The sequence below is a fragment of the Vulpes lagopus genome, chromosome 1 (genome assembly GCF_018345385.1).
Source record: "Vulpes lagopus strain Blue_001 chromosome 1, ASM1834538v1, whole genome shotgun sequence".
NCBI classification, from domain to species: domain Eukaryota; kingdom Metazoa; phylum Chordata; class Mammalia; order Carnivora; family Canidae; genus Vulpes; species Vulpes lagopus.
In genome coordinates, this window is record NC_054824.1 from 97,510,215 (window position 1) to 97,533,805 (window position 23,591).

The 23,591-nt window shown below is 41.3% G+C and overlaps 1 protein-coding gene across 5 annotated transcripts in view; it reads right to left on the reverse strand.

The window, feature by feature from the left end:
- Window positions 1–23,591, reverse strand: part of TMEM45A (transmembrane protein 45A) — a 64,829-nt gene that overhangs the window by 39,553 nt on the left and 1,685 nt on the right. The window contains exon 1 of one of the 5 annotated variants that reach the window (XM_041725332.1): window positions 16,816–16,833. The exons of 3 other annotated variants lie outside the window; for them this stretch is intronic. The gene's annotated coding sequence lies outside the window, so the exon portion shown is untranslated. Of the gene's footprint in view, window positions 1–12,488; window positions 12,611–16,815; window positions 16,834–23,591 lie in introns of those variants that run through there. One more of the 5 variants, XM_041725188.1, reaches the window with a different exon arrangement.

Below are 23,591 nucleotides of genomic sequence, written 5' to 3' on the forward strand. Positions count from 1 at the left end.
GAGGCTTCAAAGGCTGCTCAGGGTCACTGAAGAGGCGGGCCTGCCTGCTGTAAGCTGTGCTTCTATGGAAACTATCATTATCAATGGAAGGAAAAGGTTAAGGGGGCAAAGTCAGGAAAGTGAAGAGTACCTGGCATACGGCTCCTCTACCAGGATCAGAAAGCTAGTAAAAGCTTTGAAGAAAAGAAGTTACGTGGTGTAAATGATATTTCAGGGAGATTAATCTGCCAGCCATGCATAGAAGACATTAAAGGGAGCAAGAGGCTGGAGGCAAGGCAACTGTTAAGAGGCTATTGCCACTACTCATGACTAAGATGATGAGCCTGAGTTGCAACAGGGCAGTGGGAAGAGGGGCAACGGGACAAATGTGAGAGGTACCCACAGTGAAACAAGGGCTTCAGGGCAGCTGCATAGCCAAGACTATGGTCCGTGATGGTCTGGGGCCGCCTGAAGAGAGGAGGAAAGACACTACCAGGGCTGGCAGTGGCCTCCACCCTGCACACTCAGGAACTTGCCTCTTCCGTCTCCTCACCAGACCACAAGCTCCAAGGACACAGGGGGCCTTTTTGTGCCTGGAAGCCCCACGACTTTTTCCTGTTGCCAACCGTAGGCCAGGTGTTTGGTAGACTTCATAAATATTGACTGGCAGTCTGTTTCCTCTTCCTGGAACTCTGTTCCCCCTTCTGCATGGAAACTTCATGTGGGAAGGCCTCCCTGAAGGCCCAGCAAAAACGTTTCCCCCTCAGAGAGGCCTCCATGACCAGTTAATCTCAATTAGGCCCTCCAATTCTCCTTCCCACAGAAACTTTTCTTCATGGTACTTATTACAATATGGAATTTTATACTTGTTGTTTTAAAATTTCTTTTGTGTTCCCTTTTGTGGTTTTCATTAGTGGCAGTTTTCCACCTCCTCCAACACACACACACACACACACACACACACACACACACACACACTACAAACTCCACAATATGGGTATTTCTTTTCACCATTGAGTCCCCCACAGCCAGCATAGTGGTGTCCCAAAGAGATAAAATGCATGCAAGCCACATATGTAATTATGAATTTCTAGTAGTCACATTTTTTAAAAAAGAAATAGGTGAAATTAATTTTAAGAATACACTTGATTTTACTTAACAAAATATATCCAAAATGCTATCATTTAAATGTGTGATCTACTGAAAAAAATGACAAGATAGTTCATATTTTTTTTCCTGTACTAAGTCTTTATCTTTTATATTTTACACTCCTAGCACGTCTCAATTGGGACTAGCCACACATCAAGCGTTCCATGACCATACGTGGCTAGTGGCTACCACAATGGATCACACAGATCTTTCCATGATGCTTGACAGGTGTTACTTAATAAAAAGTTGATTCACGAGAAAGGGAAGGTGGGAAGGGAGGCAAGAATCAAAAAATGGAGAGCGGAAAAAAAAAGAGAAATTAACATTTGTTGGGTGTTTTAGGTTAGGTTCTTTCATATTTCAATAAGTTGCGTGATTTGATTCTAACATCAACCCTAGTGATGTGGGCATAATGAGAACCATATTTATAAATGAGACATTCGTTTGGCAATGCCATGTAACTTGCCCAAGATCACATTGTCTTATAAGTGAAAGAACCCAGATTCAGAATGCAATCTCCCTGACCCAGTTGTGCTGCCTGCACTCACAGAAGCCATACATAACAAGTCTAGTCAGGCCCATTCTTCTATCTAAATCTCTCTCTCATCCAGATAAAACAGCCTACATCTGCCTGTAATATATTGTTTTGAATCCCACAGACACTCATTTCAAAAGTATGATCTGATTATTGCAGGCTAACGTGGGAGTCTCCCCTTCCTCCTCCACAAATGCTTTAAGGGGGATCGTTATCACATTTGCTGCTGCCCATTAGGACACTATGACCAAACAAAATGGTGGCACTTGAAGTATGTCAAGTTCTCTACCACGCTTCCTCGCTCGATTTAGTTCTCCTGCTACCTAGAACCCTTCCCTCCTTCACCTGATTGACGTGCATCCTACATGACTCAGCTCAAGAAAAAAAGAAAGAACAAAGAAATGGAAAAAAAACTCAATTCATCAGTCATCCCATTTCAGCCAAGAAATATCCCTGATCTGTTCTCCAAGTGTGAAGGCCACCTTTATTGTGTTCACAAGATGCTCATGTGGAATTTTTCATGCAAACCATCATTATATACCTAGGGTCTCCCTCACTAGGCTGTGAGCATCTGGAAAGCAAGAATTGTGTCTTTTATCTTTATATCTCCATTGACCAGCATTTGTTGAAGGGCTGTTAAACAAATTGAAAAAAAAATGGATAGATTGATAAGCATGCTCATAACCCTGTTTATTTTTTTTAAGATTTATTCATTCATGAAAGAGAGAGAGAGAGGGAGGCAGAGATACAGGCAGAGGGAGAAGCAGGCTCCATGCAGGGAGTCTGATGTGGGACTCGATCCCGGGACTCCAGGATTATGCCCTGGGCCAAAGGCAGGCACCAAATCATTGAGCCACCCAGGGATTCCCATAACCCTGTTTAAAAAGGAATACCTGGTGCCACACAGTCCAAAGAATTAAAAAAAAGACTAGAAGACTCTTACAATATCTGTATAGCACTCAGGCCAGTTGTCAAGGCATGGGTATCAGTGACATGAGCAGATAGCTTCAGCATTGCACTCTGTGATGCCTCCAACCATGTCATAAGAAGCAATGTTTTAAGCTCTGCAGAAGATGTAGCAAAATTGAGACTTATCCCACTGTCAGCTCCTGGGAGGTTAGGGATATGTGGAATAGTTAGGAATGTGGTAGGTAGGAAGATGCATGCTAAGCATCAGAATGTGGCAACACAGTCAAAGAGCCTAAGCATGCTAACCTGGAGGGGACAGGGGACATGCAGTGTTGGTATCCATATACTCATCAGAAGGGCAATGGTGGAAGACTGCACTGAGCAAAGGGTCAAACCACAATAATTTAGTTGTCCCTAATTCACAATACCCTGGGCACCCTCTGGGGATATCTTAAAAGATATTTATAGATGGATATCTTGGCTACACCTGAGATTGTGATTGTACTAGTATTGGGCCAGAGCTTCTAACCTTTGACGTAGCACACTGATGTGCTCCTGGTGGGTACAGTTGTGCCAGAGGAAAATACAAATTCCCTCAGTCCTAGAAACAGCCAGGTGACTGTAAGGGAGGGCAATGCTTATGGAAGCCAGAATCGACTCCCCAACCCTGGCCTACTGCTTAGGAATGAGCCCTCTCAGCTATACAGTATCATGTTCTACCTAAATTCTGGCATGAAAAATATTGAGAAGTATTGAGATAGACTATATGAGGTGAATGAGCAAGCATCAGAGACTTCAGATTTTTAAAAAGTATTTAATTTTGACAGGGCCAAGTGGGTAGAAGGTGATAGATATGATAGTAGCCAGGCTCGGGCCCAACAGCCTTGCAGGATTGTGAATTCTCAAATATAAGTACAGACCAAGACCAGCCTACTTCTCTGGGTGTTTCTGAAAATTCAGGTGGAAGATGGGACACTAGGACACGGCACCACTGAAAGTAAGTTAATAATAGTAACCCATAAGAATAAATTCCAGGTCCTCAACAATGGCACACTCCTGAAAAACAAACATATCAAGGTAAGTGACACTTCATCCCCCAATAGCCTAAATTTCTTAATTGAGAGAGGCAGGTCAGGGGCCAGAGTCAGCCCTACAACCACTGCCTGGCACCTCCCCACTTCTCCTTCTGGCAGTGTATGGCCCAGGGAAAAAATTAGTCCTTAAAAATTAGAAACGCTCGCTCATGGAATTTCTCATGCATACTATCATTACGGCCTCATAAACAAGCTGGAAAATGAGGGGGAAGAGGATATGATTGTCAGTAGAGCTGGACTCATTACCCCCATGCCCCACATTTATTCTCCTGACACTGTTTGCTTGTCTTTTCAAGCATAGGTCTGAATTCAGGGTTGGATAGAGCTGAGAAGGCACATAACCAGAGAACCACAATAATACCTAAAATACAATTAAAGGTATTAGGAAAGCATGGCTTCTATTGAACTCTTACTTAACCAGAAATGACAAAAAAGTAAAAACAAACACCTCTCCCCATTTTACTAAGCTGATCAGAAATATACTTCACAGTCACTGCAAATGGGGCTCAAACTGTAATAGGATCAGGGTACAGGAGGAAGGTGAGAGCTGAATGTGGCAAAGGGGCACTTCTCACTCTGAACAGGTAGCAAACCAGTCCTACTTCTCAGCGAGGCTCTGGCTGACATCACACACCTATGGCTCTAAGTAGGTAGGAAAAGGCCAGACCCATTTGGCACAAACTAATATAGAGTAAATGGCCCGAAGGGTGTGTGTGTGTGTACGTGCTGAAGCTAGCGTGGCACCTCAACAGCCCTCACCAAGCAGAAGCTAACATCTGAGATCTGAATAAGCCCTGCCAAGGTAGGGCAGACAACAAAAAGGGGAAACTAAAATTAATCCCCACCACACCCAACCTCCTTCAGAGATGCAAAAATCACCTGTATTCCATCTGTTCAATACTATCACTGGGGAACTGAGCACATGCCAGAGGAATTTAAGCTCTACTGAATACCAAATTAAAAGACATCCAAGGCATTTACAGAGCCCCACTCTCTAAATTTTGCTCCTAGCTTCTAAAGGGGTTCTTCAGCAATTGGAAATAACTAGGAAGCAAATATCTTCCTTCTTGAAGGCTAATAAAATGTTCATTCACTTAACATCTACCATGGGCCAAAGAAGAATGAGGGAGTCTCCTTCATGTGAATCCCCACTTGTCACTTCAAAGTAGCATCCAGGCCCCAGCCTAGTTGTAACACCATGATAATCTCAACTTTTATACTTCCCCTTACTCTCCCACTTCCTAGACCAAGACAGGAAAAATGACAGGTCTGTCTTAGTGATGAGATACTCTTGATCCCATTGTCTCAGGTTCAGGGAACGACGAAAGCAGAGGCTGTTCTTATCCAGAGAGTTGAAGCCAGGTTGGCAGTCTGTGTCTTCTTGCTTCTCCAAGGGATATAAGAAGAAACACTAGAACCAGAAACCCAGCCCCACCATGGTTCACTTCAAGCTGCAGAGTGGGAGGTTCCTGTGGAGTGTCTGTGTCTTGGGGGCAGGGTAGGGGAGGAACAAAATTATATAAAAAGGCACTGTAGGTAAAATCTCTCACACAACACACACACACACAGAAAAGAGCAGAAGACAAAACTAGGAACAAGGAACAAGGACAATGAATAGAAACCAGTAACAAATATGGTAGATGTTAAACTATACCAATAGTTACTTTAAACTTCAATGGTCTAAGTGCACCAATTAAAAGACAAGATTGTCAGAGTGGATTTACAAAAAAGATCCAACACTTTGCTGTCTATAAAAAACTCACTTTATATATTAAGACACATATAGATTAAAAGTAAAGGGATGGAGAAAGTTATATTATGCCAACAGAGCAGGCTTCAGAGCAAGTAAAGTTATGAGGAATAAGAGGGGATTGCATAATGATAAAGGGGTCAATTCCCCCAAGAAGACAAAAAAAATTGTTAACATGTATGGGCCTAATAACAGAGCTTCCAAATACCCAAGACAAAAACCAATAGAATTGCAGGGAAAAATAGATGAATCCACTATTCTAGTTGGAGGCTTTAACACTCTTGATCAGAAATGGACACATCCAACAGGCAGAAAATCAGTAAGGATATAACTGGCTCAAAAGCACCATTAATCAAATGGATATAATTGACATCAATAAACTAGTTCATCCAACAACAGAATACACATTCTTCTCAAGTTCAAATGAAACAGTCACTAGTGTCAGATCACATTCTGAGCCATAAAACACACCTTAACTTTAAGTTTCATTTAACTTAGATGAAATGGACCAATTCCTTGGAAGATACAATTTACCAAACTCACACAAGAGAAGATATAGACAATCTGAATAGGCCTATATCTATTAACGAAATTGAATAAGTAATTAATGACCTTCAGAAAAAAAGAACCAGGCCTGGATGGGTTCTTTGGTGAATTCTACCAAATAGTTAAGGAAAAAATTGTAACAATTTTGTATAATCTCATTCAGAAAACAGAAGTAAATGGAATACTTCTTCATTTATCCTCTGAGGCCAGCATTACCGTAACACTAAAATCAGACAAAGACATTACAGGAAAACAAAACTACAGACCAAGAGATCTCATGAACATAGATGCAAAACTCTTCAGCAAAACATTATCAAATCAAAGCACAACAATGTGTAAAAATAATTATACATTACAACCAAGTGAAATTTATCCCGGTGTGCAAAGCTGGTTCAACATTCAAAAATTAACTAAATCAATATATCACAACAATAGACTAAGAAGAAAAATCACATAATCATATCAATAGATGCAGAAAAAGCATTTGGTAAAATGCAACACCCATTAACAGTTAATTAATTAATTTTAAAAACCTCTCAGTATACTAGGAGTAAAAGGGACCTTCTTTAACTTAATAAAGAATATCTACAGAAATCTACAGTTAACATCATACCTAATGGTGAGAAATTAAAAGTTTTCTTGCTAAAATCAGGAATAGACACCACTGTACTAGAAATCTTGGTTAATACAATAAGAGAAGGGAAATAAGAAGTAGAATAAAACTGTCTTTGTTCACAGATGGCCTGATTGTCCACATAGAAAATCCAAAAGAACTGACAAGAAACTAGAACTCATAAGCAACTGTATTGAAAGTTTTGAGATATAGGTTAATATGCAAAAGTCAGTGGGACTGCCTCCCTGAGGCAAAGGAAACCAATAGCAGGATGAAAAGGCAATCTATAGAGTGGGAGAACATATTGGAAAATCACACATGTAATAAGGAGTTAATATCCAAAATATATAAAGAACTCCTACAACTCAATAACAAAAAATGAACAATTCAATTTAAAAAAGGGCAGAGAGAATGAATAGATATTTTTTTTCAAGAAAGACATACAAGTGGTCAAAGGATACGTGAAAAGATGCTCAACATCACTAACCATCAGGGAAGTGCAACTCAAAACCACAATGAGAGATCACCTCACAACTATTAGAATAACTATTATCAAAAAGACAAGTATTGTGAAGGATGTAGAGAAACAAATATTGTTTCTTGATAATAACAAGTATTGTGAAGGATGAGGATAAAAGGGAACCCTCATACACTGTTGGTGGGAATGGAGATTGGTGCAGCCACTACGAAAAACAGTATGACGTTTCCTCAAGAAATTGAAAATAGAAATACCGCATGATTCAACAATTACACTCCTTGGCATTTATCTAAAGAAAACAAAATCACTATCTCAAAACAATATCTGCATCCCCAGGTTTATTGTAGCATTGTTCACAAGCCAAGACAGGGAAACAACCCAAATGCCCATCAGCAGATGAATGGATAAAGAAAATCTAGTGTGTGTATGTGCATGTGGGTTATATATATATATATGTGTGTGTGTGTGTGTGTGTGTGTGTATTCCTTTATATATATATGAAATATTTTGAAATCCTGCCACTAGGGACAACATGGATGCAACATGAGAGCATTATGCCTAAGCAAACTAAGTCAGACAGAAAGGGACAAGTAGTATATGATCTCACTTATATGTGGAACCTAAAATAAAACAAAACAAAATAAAAAACAATAAAACTTATAAATATAGAGAACAGATTGGTAGTTGCCAGAGGTGGGAGAGGCAGGGGGGATCAAATGGGGACAAGTGGTCAAAAGGTACAAACTTCCAGTTACAAGATAAATAAGACCTGAGGATATAATATTCAACATGGTAACTATAATTAGTAACACTGTAGTGCATGTTTGAAAGTTGCTAAGAAAGCAGATCTTTTTTTTTAAGATTTTTTATTATTTATTCATAGAGACACACACACACAGAGAGAGAGAGAGAGAGAAGAGGCAGAGACACAGGCAGAGGGAGAAGCAAGCTCCATGCAGGGACCCCGACACGGGACTCAAGGATCTCTCCAGGATCACACCCCAGGCCACAGGTGACACCAAACCACTGAGCCACTGGGGCTGCCCAAGAAAGTAGATCTTAAAAGTTCTCACCACACACACAAAATTTTAACTGTGTGTCATGAGGGATGTTAAGTGGACTTATGCGGTAATCATTATGCAGTCTGTACACACATCAAATCATCATGTTGTATACCTAAAATTAATACAACGTTATCTGGCAATTATATCTCTATAGAAAAGGAAACAACCAATGGCCCAATTAAAAAGTGGGTCAAAGACCGTTCAAGGCACCTCATCAAAGAAGACATACAGATTGTAAATAAGCACATTAAAAGATGCTCGGTATCATGTGTCATTAGGGAATCATAAATTAAAACAACAGAGAGACACTAGGAGGCACATACTAGGATGGCTGCAACCCAGAGCGCTGACAGTACCAGATGCTGCTGAGAAGGTGGAGCGATAGGAACCCTCCTTCGTTGCTGACGGGAATGCGATGTTGCACAGCAACGTTGGAAGACAGTTTGGCAGCTTCTCACAAAAATCAAACTTTAATATTTACCCAGAGCTGAAAAGGTATATGCACGCAAAGGCCCGCACACAGATGTTCATACCAGCTTTGCTTACCACGGCCGCAACTCGGAGGCAACCAAGACGTCCTTCAGTAGGTGAATGGACAAATAGAATGGAATAGTCCATAAAATGGAATATTATTCAGTGATAAAAGGAAATGAGCTCTCAAGCTACAAAAAGACATGGAAGAAACTTCAAGGCACATGACGAAGTGAAGGAAGTGCCAACCTGAAAAGGCTACAACACTGTGTGATTCTAGTTACCTGATGTTCTAGAAAGGCATTACTGTGGAGACAGTAAAAAGGTCAGTGGTGGCCAGGGCTTAGGATGGGAAGGGATGAATGAGCAAAGCACCAACTATTTTTAAGGCAAGTAAAAAATAAAAATAAAAATAAAAATAAAAATAAATAAGGCAAGTAAAGCTATTCAAGGGCAGCCTGGGTGGCTCAGCAGTCTAGCGCCGCCTTCAGCCCAGGGCCTGACCCTGGAGACCCAGGATGGAGTCCCATGTGGGGCTCCCTGCATGGAGCCTGCTTCTCCCTCTGCCTGTGTCTCTGCCTCTCTCTCTCAATCTCTCTCTCTCTCTCTCATGAATAAATAAATAAAATCTTTTAAAAAAATAATAAAGCTATTCAATATGATATTATAATGGTGGATACAAGTCATTATACATTGGTCAACCCACAGAACGCACAACCCTAAAAGTAAACCATAATGTAAACTATGAGCTTTGAGTGAAAATAACGTGTCAGTGAAGGTTCATCAAAATGTATCTCTCACTTTCCAGAAACTAGCAGGGACAGCAAAAAAAAAAAGTGGGGGGGAGAACCCACAGATTTCCTCTGTATCTGGCATCCACCCAACATCTTAACATCGCCCCGGAGGAAAAGCCAAACATCATATTCTGTGCTCCCAAACAACTTTTGTTTTCATGACCCGAAGCTGGTGAGGTGTCCTTGAACCAACAGGAGGGAGTGGGGGAGTCAGCAGGCCCTCTGACTGACGGAAGGTGTGCCTGCTACAGGGGAGCTCTCCTGGTACCCCAACAGAAGCCAGCTATGTCCCATCCAGCCAAGTCATCCTCTGGCCTCGGCCCAGGAAAGAGCCTCCCCTTACCCCGAAATAAACTGTTAAATTCCACAGTCACTCGCAGCTCCTGCAGTCCTACAGGTCTGCTCAGAGCCCTAAGGAGCCACAGCCCCAGCTGGAGAAGCTTCTTCATGTGTCCTCAGTTCTTTTCCACTTTCACCATCATGTTGCTTGCTTTGTCGCCTCCCTCTGAAATCCCTCTAGTTTATGCCAATTTTGGAAGTTCCATTTTCTCTCCACCTCTAACAGGACAAGTGCTAAGACAGTACTGCCAGGGCCTCACCGAGAGGCGGCAAGAACAAGCTTTGGCCAGCTCCCTGTAATCATACCCCAAAAGCATCCTCCTAGAAGGGCCTGTGTTTTGCACGCGAAGGCACCGTGCACAGCTGTGCTGGGACTCGGGATGGGGGGTGCAGCCACGTGCCTACACCAGATGTGAAGGGAGTCCTCATGGGCCCTGTTGCTATAATGGAACCCCAACCCAAGCGGACCTACCCAGGGGCCGAGTCCCATTGTGCTATTTGCCGGCCCGTTCCATAAGAATTCAAATTTGCTTACAAAGACCGGTGACATAAAATAAAGATAAATGAGAAAAATGGGAAGTTGAGAGACTTGAAATCTCTGGATGAGTGGGAAAATTCTGGCTCCAGTGGCATGATCTCTAACTTCACAGTTCCCCACCTCGTTCTCTCCCCTCCTTGCCGGTCCTACATGATTCTAGCTTTCTTGTCAAGGTCACCAAAGATGCCCACGTTGCTAAATTCAATGGTCAAGTCTGTCTCAGCTTACCTGAGCCACTAGCAGAATTTCACAGAGCTGATCACTGCCTACTTCCTGGAAAATATTCATCCCATATTTTTCCTCTTCACGGGCCCCTCCTTTTTTCCTGGCTTCTCCTAATCCCTAGCTTCTCAAAATTATAATGTCCTAGGGCTCAGGTTTTAGAACTCTTTTCTATCTCCTCAGGACTGGGGAATCTCATCCCTTTTCACAGCACTCAACAGTATGCTGTGTGCTCATGATTCCCAGATTTTTATCTATAGCCAGACTTCTCCCCGGAAACCCTCCACTCCTCATATCCAACCACCCACTCAGCTGTCCAACAACACACATCTTAAACTCAAAACTGTCCAAAGCAGATCTCCTGGCACCTTGACCAGATTTCCTACCTCCCATTTTCCCCACTCAATGACAACTTCATCCTCCCAGTTTTACCAAAAATTTTACGGTCATCCTTGACTCCTCTCTTTCTCTCACTTTCCACATCCGATCTGTTGGAAAATCCTGCTGGCTCAATCTCCAAAATATGTGCAGGATCTGACCACCTCTCACCACCTCCCCTGAGACCGCTCTGGGATAGACATGGGTTATAAAAATGGTCTCCTAACTGGATTCTGCTTCTGCCTTTGCCCCTTTCAGACTATTCTTAACACCGAAGTCAGGATAATCCTGTTGAAATGTAGGTTAGGCTCAAGTCCTCATGATGGCCTACATTGCTCCACATGATTTAGCCCCTGTCACTTCTCTAATCTCCTCTCCTCCCTACCAACCGCACTGACCTCCCTGATTCTCCTTGAACACATCAGGCTCTCCTCTGCCTCCAAGTTGTACTTGCTTGAAATATTCTTCCTTCTTATCTCCTCCAAGACTTTGATCAAATACCTTCTCAGGAAGGTCTTCCCTTATCTATTTAAAACTTTAAACTGTCTCAAGACCCCATCCCTTTTTCTTGCTTTATTTTCCCCATAATCCATCTCCTTCTAACATACAGCATAATTTACTGACTTATTCTGTGTATTGCAATTAGAATGAAAGCTCCATGAATGTAGGAAGTTTTTCTATTTTTCTTTACTGCTTGATTTCTGGCTCTTAGAACTATTCCTGGCATATAGTAAGTTGTTCAGTACATAAGTGTTGGATGGATGAACAGATGCATAAATGGATGAATAAATGAATGAATGGATGGATGGACGATGGATGGATGGAAAGAGTAGATGGCAGGATTTGTGCTTCCACTGCCAGATTCTAAGGATCCCAGAGGGGGGATATGTCACAAATCAAGGAGAATTCAGCATGTAGAACACAGGTCTCCCCATATCTGCTCTGCCATGCTAGATCCTAACTTAAAATGAAGTGAAATGTCCATGGAATCATTAGAATTAGGCTAAGCTTAGTTTTGTCTCAATCAGCCATAGCCCATAATAAGTTGGCTGGGAAAATATTCATGAGTATGGGAGTTGAGAATGGCAAACCATGACTATCCCCTCAAGAGGGATGGTGGAGTTGACACACTTAAAGTACCAGTTTCTATTGAGTTTCTACCATGTGACAGATAGAACACCAGGCTCTTGGCCAACATTATCTCATTAACTTCTGGCCACACTGGGAAGGGGGTATTATTACTCCCATTTTACAAATCAGGAAACTGAAGTCCAGAGAGGTTATTTTCACAATATCCCAAACACATGGTAAGAATCAGTATTCAAACTAGATCTATATGAATCAAAATGTCTTATTCTCTATATACTAAAGATTACTCTAGAAAGGGGTGAACTAACCTTTGACTGCTTTGGATCAATTCTCCCTTCCTAGTCTCTTAGTACAGCAAACATCTTAGAATTGGAGCAGAAAGAATAAGAAAGAAGAAGTTAAAACCGAGTCTTTGCTTCTTAATTAATGCTGAAAATTTTCCAACAGAATAAAAAAAATTGGTAGGCTAAAACTGGACACCTTTCAGTCACATTCACACACCAATGAAAAGTAGTAGGAAAACACGAGATTAAAACTTACCACACTACTACCTTCACCCAAATTTCTCATGGATCATAAGTACCGAAGATGTGCTGCTCAGGAGCTAACAAATCCTGGCTGTTTAATACTCAAGAAAGACGAGCATATTTCACCAACATCAGCCTTGCAGCAGCCCCAGAGAAATCTCTTTTCTTCCTCCCACTCACATTTCTCCCTCAGCATTGTACACTGCCAGTGGCCTCCATCTCCACCCAACCTACAGAAACCTGGCCCATAACACCCTGCAATTAATATCATCAGACATGCAAGTCTGATTGTCAACCTAGTAGGCATGTTCTCACTTACCAAAGATACTGTCCTTTGCAGTCAGGGAGGCACTACTGACTCACTCCAAAACTTTCATTTATTCCTGCTCTCACCAAGTCTGTCTCCTGATTAATCATTTGTGTGAAATTGTCCAACCAGCCAGCTTAGGTGTTCAGTGTGTAAGCACAGCAAAAGTCGGTTCCCACAGGAATTAGGCCCACCCATGACTTTGTTTCCCTTACTTGGGCCAACCTTCCAAGCCAACTAGCTCATACCCACTCCTACCCAAGGGCATCTATGAAAACTAAGAAAACTCCGGAATGAACATTCACAATCATTGCTGCTGGCTTCAGCATTTGGACCCACCAACCAATCAGAATATTTCTTGGTTCTTGCTTTAAAAATAAGACCTGCTGGAGTGTGTGTACAATGCACCTATGAAGTTGAGGTTGTACTATCAAAATCCCATAAAACACTCTGCCCCTCTGTGTGTGTGTGTGTCTCTCATGAATAAATAAATAAAATCTTTTTTAAAAATCCCATAAAACAAAGTAAAACAAGGAGATTTAGAAAACATGTCTTTTCAAAGCATGGAAGTACCACATGTTGCCAAGACCTGACTCACCCTTTTAACTATAGGCTCTAAATTAGTACAGAGATTATTCTAGAAGGGAAAAGATCCTCTAAAAACAGAAAAGAGATTAAACATTAAATCAATGAAGACAAGAGAACGAGCCACAGTTTCCTGAGATGCCCACCTGGATACATAAACGGAGGAAAGTGATGAAACAGGCTCTTGATTTTACTTTCTCACTCTTACTACACTTGAGTGACCCTGAAAGCAGAGGTAGAACCAGCTATATGATTTGTAGGGCCCAGAGCAAAATGAAAATGTGGAGTTCTTTGTTTATAAATTGCTGAGATTTTCAGAACAGTGACAGCAGACCATCAAAACAAGCATGGGGCCCTCCTAAAACTGGAACCCTGCACAACTATACGGTTGCACACCTGCAAAGTGGGCCCTGCAGACAAAGAATTTGTCCCCTGAGTGATTTAAAGAGACCTGAGAGAAACTGTGGATGAATTACATGCTCTCAGAGGTCATGTCTCCTGGGTGGAGGGCCCTAGAGAGGAAAAGAACAAATTCTCTATAAGATGTAATACTGAACTGGACTTCCACATACATGTCTGTTTCCATGGGAGATTCACAAGCTTTCTACCTCTGTAACTGGTTTTTCTTTTTTTAAATTTAAGATTGACTGGGCCTAATTAATCTCACCAACTAGATTGATCTGGTAAGACATATCTTGTAGCAGACCCAGTAAGAAATCTGAGCGCTTACTGGCAGAAAATTTCCTATAATTTTGGTTACAAAAGAGATTTCTCTACTCTATCAAATTGGAAGAGTCCTTGAGGGTGCCTGGGTGGCTCAGCAATGGAGCATCTGCTTTTGGCTGAGGTCGAGATCCCAGGGTCCTGGGATCGAGTCCCACATCAGGCTCCCCTGGAGGGAGCCTGCTTCTCACTCTGCCTGTGTCTCTGCCTCTCTGTGTGTGTGTGTCTCTCAAGAATAAATAAATAAATAAAATATTTTTTTTAAAAATTGGAAGAGTCCACTTTGGTCATCAGTTTAGCAGCAGTCGAACTCTACAAGAACTAATTACAAAAAATATAAGACTCAACTCTATGGCTAAGGGAGGAAATTGGTCTTCAAGCAAACTTCCAAGAAAATTCTTGAGAAGATTGGTTCAGTCATTTCCTTTTTCCTCTTTCTGCTTCTTCACTGGCTTTAAGTTCACTTTCATTCTTGCTTTTTTTTTAGTCAACATGGATTCAGAACTGCCCTTGATGAGTTCCTTCTCAGATCATACCCACAGGAAAAGGACAAAAAGACAAACTTGGTTTGGGGATAATGGAGGAGAGGATATTTCTAAACATCGTTTGTTAAGTGAAACATGGAAAAGTAAAGTGATGATGTGCCAAACAATGTAGGAAAGCAAATAGCCATTGAGCCCACAGTCCTTCCTGAATTTTTTTTTCAGGCCTTACCAAGTGCCTCATTAACAATAATCCATTTCCACATCTGGCAATATGCTTTATGACTCAGCACAAGCAGTGACTGATAATGTACCAAAAGGAAAATTCAGAAGCTTAAGTGGGCCAAGTAAGAGTCAAACTGTTTTCCATAAAATGTAGGACTGTCCTTTCTGAAGGTAGGAGCAGGTACTTTTTCACTGATAGCCCTAATCTTTTTTTTAAATTATTTTTGAGTGTAGTTGACACAATGTTACATTAGCTTCAGGTGTACAACACAGTATCTGACAAGTTGATACGTTATGCTAGGCTCACCACAAGTGTACATGCCACCTGTCACCATATAGCACAATTACAATTCCTGATGCTGGGCCTTTTATTCCCAAGACTTATTCATTCCATAACTGGAAGCTTGTACCGCCCACAACCTTTCACCCATTTTTCCCATCCCTCCCACCCCCTCCCCTTTGGCAACCATCAGTTTGTTCTCTGTATTTACAGGTCGGACTATGCTTTTTGTTTATTCTCTTGTGGAAAACTCAACTCCCATCCAAGAAGCAATCAGAATGTCACCACCTATCAAAGTGCAGAATCGGTTTCATCCACTCACTACCCCACCCTCTCTTACTCATTACCACCGTGAAACACAAATAATTAAAAATAATGCCAAAAGCAAAACCAACCACACTTATCACAATTAATAAGATAACAATTACATATTATCAAGTTTTTGCACATTTCTCTCCAGAAACCATAATCTTTGTTCTGAACGGCATCTTTCTGGTAGGCTCATGGCCCCTCATATGCACAGGAGTATGGAAGGCAGCCCTGAGTTCATCAGATAGAGGCAGAAGAAATCACCTCTCACCCATGCTCTCCTAGTCTGTCTTGCATCTACCTCTCTCTCAGTGGAAAACATGAAAGGAACAGAACCTCCTCCAAACAATGCTGATTTGGAAGAAATTAAAGTGATAGACTCCATCTATCATCTAGTGTGGCTGTTCTTACTGCTGCTATTATTATTAAATACTGCAAATGATTCATTTCTGCTATGAGAACCATCACAGTGACATAAGAATACTGACCAGCATCCATCCCTGCATCCCAATCCATAGTATGGTCATGGCTGGAAGAAAAGTAGTTTTCCAAGACATCTGACTGAAAGCTTCCTTTCTACCTTTCTAGATAAAAAAAAAAAAAGTGACTTTAGTACCTCTCCTTTAAAAGACAAACTGGGGCACCTGGATGGCTCAGTCACTTAAGCACCTGCCTTCAGCTCAGGTCGTGATCCCAGGTCCTGGGATCCAACCCGGTGTTGGCTCTCTGTTTAGTGAATTGCCTGCTTCTCCTTTTCCCCTCTACTGCTCCCCCTGCTTGTGCTCTCTCTCTTTCCCTCTCTAAAATAAAATAAAATAAAATACAAACTGACTTCCAGTTTTCCCAAAGAGTGAGCATTTAGTCCCTATCCTCCAAAGAAAGTAAAATCTCTATCAAATGATAGCAATAATATCTTGTTATCATCTTAAGAGCTTTTGTAATAATTGATCTGGGTTACATGGTAATAAATGTAACCGAGAAATGAATCATAGGCCTTATATAGAGCATCCGAGGAACGTGTAAGTTGTATGAAGAACAGCAATATATCTGCACAAAGCAGGAAAGAATGACAAGGTGCTCAGCAGCCAAACAGAAGAAAACTCATTTATTCTATAAACTTGTCAAGTTACTAAATTGTACACCTGAAACTAATGTAACATTGTGTGTGAAATATATTCAAATGTTTTTAAAAATTAAAAAAAAAAAAACTTGTTTGTTCCAGCAGCAAAGCATTTATGCAGAGATATCCAGAAGATAGGGTGTCAGACTGGACTTCAAGGAAGCAGTAGAGCAGAGAAACAGAAAAACTGTCCAATTCGCAGAAGGAGAATAGACAGCCCAGGCTCAAAGCCTGGGACTCAGCTATGAACCTCCAGAGCTTTAAGCCCAAGCCTGACTCCTGGCATCCTTCTATGACCTAGCCTCATACCTCTAGTAATGAAATCAAGTCCTCCTCTTCAATTTCAGTCACAGTCCCAACTGGACTTTGCTGAATTCACCCCTCATGTGCTTCTGTTGTGTTTCAAAGGCTTCTGGTTCTAGACTCCGGCTTAGCCAGGCCCCTTAGATCTGTCAGCAGATCTTGGCAGCCCTGCTTGGGCCCTTGTTGCTCTATAAGGCCTATGATTCTGAGTCATCCATTAGCCTCAATAAATTATCCTCACCTCACTCCCCACCCATTACCTCCTACTCCTAGTTCCAATCCTTAGGATGCATGATGCATTTGACCAGTATTACTCTTAGCTGACTTTACCTCACCATAATCCAATGGGGAGGTTGGAGTTATCAAACACAGAAAAAGAATTTTTAAAAAAACAATAATATTCATTGTTCTTCTGAGACAGAAGTTCTTCTGAGAACTGAGCCAAGGTAAAATCAACACAGATCATGGTTTGGCAAATTTTGCCTATTATGTACAAAATGTTACTATACTGAAGATCTCAACTGTTTGACTTTTTAATAGTACAAATATGTGCATGTAAGTACACCTCCAGGACAGTCAGGGATTGTGTCTATATTTCCATTTTAAATACAACTGCTTCATTATTTTGGAGTGCCAGACATTGTGAATTTTACCTTATTGGGCCCTGGGCATTTTTTTATTCCTATAAGAAGTACTTTATGATCCTATAATTCCACTTTTAGGTATATATCCAAAAGAACCAAAAGCAGGAACTCCAACAGATAATTGTACACCAACATTCATAGCAGTATTATTCACAATAATTAAAAGATGGTGTATTGGATAAGGTTCTCCAAAGAAATAAAGCCAATAGGATATCTATGTATATTTACACATCTGTATGTCTGTATCTATTGTCTACATATAGCTAAATCTATAACTGTATATGTATATGAGATTTATTTTAGGGATTGGCTAACATGATTACGGAGGCTGGCAAGTCCAAAATCTTCAAGATAAGCCATCAGGTTAGAAACTCAGGGAAGAGATGATGCTGCAGTTTAAGTCCAAAGGCAATCTTCTGGCAGAATTTTCTCTTGTTCAAGGGACGTCAGTCTTTCTCTATAAAGACCCTCAAATGATTGGACAAGGCCACATAATGGAGACCTATATGCTTTACTCAAGTCTACTGATTTAAATGTTCACCTCATCTAAAAAAATACCTTCACAGAAACATCTAGAATAGCTTTATTTGGTTAGTGTAGCCTAGCCAAGTTGACATAAAAACTTAGCCATCACAGATGGAAACAACCCAAATGTCCTTCAACAAATAAATGGATAAACAAAATATGACATACACATACAATGGAATATTATTCAGCCTTAAAAACACATGCTATAACATGGATGAAACTCGAAAACATTATGCCAAGTGAAATAAGCCAGTCATAAAAGGACAAGTATTGTATAATTTCACTTATATGAGGTACACAGAGTAGTCAACTTCCAGAGACAGTATAGTAGTGGTTGCCAGTCAGAGAGAGTAACAGAGAGTTATTGTTTAATGACTGTGGAGTTTCAGTTTGGTGAAAAAGTTCTGGAGATGGATCGTTGTGATTGTTGCTGTGAATGTACTTAATGCCATTGAACTACACACTTACAAATGGCTAAAATTTTATGTTATGCTTCTTACCACCATAAACAATGAATTTCTTATATGTATAGGTTTTACTGTGAGTCAAGACATTATACTAAATTCTTTATATAGATTTTTCTCATTTAATGCCTATTGATACCCCCCACTTTATAAATATAATAAAGCCTCCTAGAGAAAGTGACTTATTCAAGGTATACTACTAAGAAGCAGATCTGGAATTGAAGCCCTCAAAGTCTGACTCCAAAGTCTCTGTGCTCAGTCAGAGTGTTATACTGAAAAGAGTGACTACACTAGTATATTGAAGTAAAAAGCAAATTAAAATATTTTTCAAATACTATTTTAAAGTTGATTTGAGAGTTAAAGATATATAAATATAAAATACTTAAAGAATGAAGTGCCAAAAAGATATCAAATCCAGACTGGGTATAACTAATAATGGGACACCTAAAATAACCATACATTGACCTTCATAATGAGAAGTTCTTATCCCCAAACCACAACATCTCCAGAAATAAGACAATAAACTTTGAGGTCCAAGAAATAGAAATAGAATATTTACCTGACACCTGCCTCATTTTTCCACAAGCCTTGGAGCATCTCAGTTTCTCTATTTTTTTAAATAAATATGTTGTGGTTCCAAACATCAATATTTTCAATGATGAAAAATAGCTTTCCACCATTTTCACAAATAAGACAAGGCTGTTCGCTCTTTCTTCTTTTATTCAACATAGTGCTGGAAGTCCTAGCCACAGCAATCAGACAAGAAAAAGAAATAAAGGCATCCAAATTGGTAAGAAAGAAGTAAGACTTTCACTATTTACAGATGACATGATACTATATAGAGAAAACCCTAAAGACTCTATTAAAAAACTACTAGAATTTATAAATGAATTCAGTAAAGTTTCAAGATACAAAATTAATATACAGAAATCTGTTGCATTTTTATTTACTAATAATGAAGTAGCAGAAAGGGATATTAAGAACATAATCTCATTTACAATTGCACCAAAAAGAATAAAATACCTAGGAATAAACATAATCAAAGAGGTAAAATATCTGTACTCCAAAATATAAAACACTGGTGAAGGAAATTGAAGAAGGCACAATCAAATAGAAAGATATTCCAAGCTCATGGATTGAAAGGACCAATATTATTAAAATGTCCATTCTACCTAAAACAATCTACATATTTAATACAATCTCTATCAGAATACCAACAGCGTTTTTCACAGAACTAGAACAAATAATCCTAAAATTTGTATGGGACTTCAAATAGCCAAAGAAGGGCAGCCCAGGTGGCTTAACAGTTTCGTGCCACCTTCAGCCCAGGGTGTGATCCTGGAGACCTGGGATCGAGTTCCACGTCAAGCTCCCCACATGGAGCTTGCTTTTCTCTCTGCCTGTGTCTCTGCCTCTCTCTCTCTCTCTCTCTTTCTGTGTCTCTAATAAATAAATAAATAGCCAAAGAAATCTTGAAAGAGAAGAATAAAGCTGGAGGTATCACAATCCCAGTTTTCAATTTGTACTACAAAACTATAGTAATCAAAACAGTAGGGTACTTACATAAAAGCATATACAGATCAACAGAACAGAATAGAGAGCCCCAATAAATCCACACTTGTATAGTCAATTAATCTATGACAAAGGAGGCAAGAATATACAATGGGGAAAAGACATGCTGGGAAAACTGGACAGCTACATGCAAAAGAATGAAACTGGATGACTTTCTTACATTATACATAAAATTAAACTAAAAACAGATTAAAGACCTACATGTGTGACCTGAAACCATAAAACTCTTAGAAGAAAACATAGACAGCAGTTTCTTTGACATCGGCCACTGAAACATTTTTCTGGATCTGTCTCCTAAGGCAAGGGAAACAAATGCAAAATTAAACTATTGGGACTACACCAAAATAGGAAGCTTTTGCACAGTGAAGGAAACTATGAACAAAACTAAAAGGCAACCTACTGCATAGGAGAAGATGTTCGCAAATGATATATCCAATAGGGGGTTAATATCCAAAATAGATGAAAAATTTAAACAACCTTCCCAAAAAACAAATAATCCAACTAAAAAATGAGAAGAGGAGCTGAATAGACATCTTTTTTCCAAAGACGACATATAGATGGCCAGTAGACACATAAAAAGTTGCTCAACATCACTAATTGTCAGGAAAACAACAATTGAAACCACAAGATATTCACCTCCACCTGTCAGAAAGGCTAGAATCAAAAAGACAAGAAGCAAGTATTGGCAAGGATGTGGAGAAAAAAGGAACGCTCTGCAGTATTGCTGGGAATGCTAATTGGTGCAGCCCCTGTGGCAAACAGTATGGAGGTTCCTCGAAAGGTTAAAAATAGAACTACCATATGATCCAGTAACCTCACTACTGGGTATGTGCACAAAACAAATGAAAATACTAACTCAAATATATAAATAAACCCCTGTGTTATGGCAGCATTATTTACAATAGCCAAATTATGGAAGCAACCCAAGTGTTCTTTGATGAATAAATAAAGATGTGGTACATACACACAGTGGAAGGCTACTCAGTCATAAAAGAAAAGAGAATGAAATCTTGCCATTTGCACCAACATGGATGGACCCAAAGGATGTAACGCTAAGTGAAATAAGTCAGACTAAGAAAAATACCATATCATTTCACTCATACCTGGAGTTTAAGAAACAAAACAAATGAACAAAATTAAAAGAGTCAAACAAAAGAAAAGAGTCTTTTTTTTTAATATTTTATTTATTTACTCATGAGAGACACAGAGAGAGACAGGGAGAGAGGGGCAGAGACACAGGCAGAGGGAGAAGCAGGCTCCATGTGGGGAGCCGGACGTGGGACTCAATCCCAGGACCCCGGGGTCACGACCTGAGCCAAAAGCAGATGCTCAACCACTGAGCCACGCAGGTGCCCCAAGAATAGACTCTTAAATACAGAAAACAAATTGGGGGTTGCCTGAAGGGAAGTGATGGGGGAGTGGTGAAATAGATAAAGAGGGCCAAGAGTACACTGATTGTGTTGAGCACTGAGTAATGTGTAGAATTGTTGAATTATTTTACACCTGAAATTAATATAACACTGTGAATTATATTTCAATTTTAAAAATTGTGGTCCCAATTATATTTTTTCTTTTTCTAAGATTTTATTTAAAATAAAATAATAAAATAAAATAAAAAAGATTTTATTCATTTATTTGAGAAAGAGAGATTGAGCACCAGCATGGGGAGGAGCAGAGGGAGAAGCAGACTCCCCACTGAGCAGGGAGCCCAACTCGGGGGGCTCGATCCCAGGTCCCTGAGATCATGACCTGAGCTGGAGCCAGACGCTTAACCGACTGAGCCACCCAGGTGCCCCTTATTTATATTTTCAAATTATGTTTAGATCTGTTCCTGCGAGTAGCTCCTCACAGAAGGATTAAAAAGGATATAAGGAACCAGCGATGAAAGCTCCCGGTGGGGAGTGTAGCAGAAGGAGAAGAAAGTAGGTAAACAAAGGGGAAACAATTGCTTCTGATTCTTAGACACTTCCAGCTTTTCAAAAAGGATCATCATCCAGCTGGTATTTCTAGAGCGTCTGCTATACATCTGGGCATTGTGGCAGGTTTGGTTCAGACAAATGAAAAGACAGAGTGCTGGCCTGCGCTGAGCCCCAGACGTGAAATGCCTTCTGTCTCCGTGCACAGCACGTCCCATACACCGGACACCTGTTGATATTCCGGCCCCTCCAGGAAATTTTACCAAATGTGCCCTCCCCCTCCAACGATCCTACTCCCGTGGACTTCTGGACTCCATCAGGACAAGCAAGAGTGGCCCAACCATATATAGATTGATGAGAGAGAGAGAGAGAGAGAGAGAGAGAGAGTGAGGTGTAGCCTAGTGGTTGGCCTCCAGAGTTAGACGGGGTGTGCCTGTGCCATTTGTTCACCGTGTGGCCTTGAGCAAGCCTCTCACTATGACTGTGCCTCTGTGCCCTCAGTCAATAGTACCCACTGTCCCGGGGCTGGTAAGAGGATCACATGACCTAAACCCAGTCAGCCCTCAGAGTCAGGTTTGCCATGTGTTCAGTGGTCAGGAAACGTTGGCTGTGCACGTCCCAGCGAGCCACCTGCAAGCCAGGACTGGCCCAGCGATGGGAGAGGAGGGGAAGAACGGTCATCCAAGGGAGCAGGGACCTTAGAGATAATTGCACGGATGACAGCACAAGGAGGGGCGTAAGGACCCCATGTGCTGCCTGAGGTCACACGGGTGGTGGGCAGGGCCAGGACTTGGTCCTCTCTGCCCCAGCAGAACGCCCTCAGGGAGGAGAAGGCAGGAGCGCTCCCAACTGCCCCTCCACTTGGGGACACATTGCAGGTTTTATCCACGGCCACCCTGCACACTACAAAGTTACAAGGACTGGGAATAGACGATTCTCGCAACAGGGGTAGACACAGTGTGTGGGGGGCGGTGGGGGGGTGGGGGATGCAATCACATCCACGGCAAAGACTGGGAAAGACCTGTTTCTAAGACATATGGGGGGGAAGAGCCCAGAAGGTCAGACCACTTCAGCAGAGCTCCCAGACAGGTGCCACAGAGTCTAGAAGGTTTGGCCCAGGCTCACTGCTCAGTCCTACCCACACGGCCTGCAGGCCCTGGAGGGAGTCACGGAAGTAGTGCAGTGGATGGTGAGAGGTGGAGACAGGACCCCAGAGACAGATGGTTCCAGAAACACTACATAACGGCTGCCATTTCCGCCCCGCCCACCTATGTCCCAAGCCTCCTCTCCCCCCCAGGCTCTCCACACCATCCTCTCCTACCTCTCCCACCCCCCCAACCCTTCCACCCACGAACTGCTCACAGATGATCCTGCATTACAACCCACCGGCCCCGGGACAGATAGACACCTCCCAGCCTCGGTGTTCTCCCCGGGCTTTCCCTTCCTCGGAAACGCCTGCCACCTGCTCCTCCATGATCCCTTTCCTCTCAACCCAAACTGCTCCCCGAGAAAACCAACCAAACCCCATCCTACAATAACAAGTCCTCTTTTCACCCTCTTTACTCCCAGAACCTTCTAGCTACTTCTCTGACACCTGATCAATTCCACTCTCCTCCCGAGACCTCTCTCCTTCCCAGCCTCATGCAGTGCATCGTGAC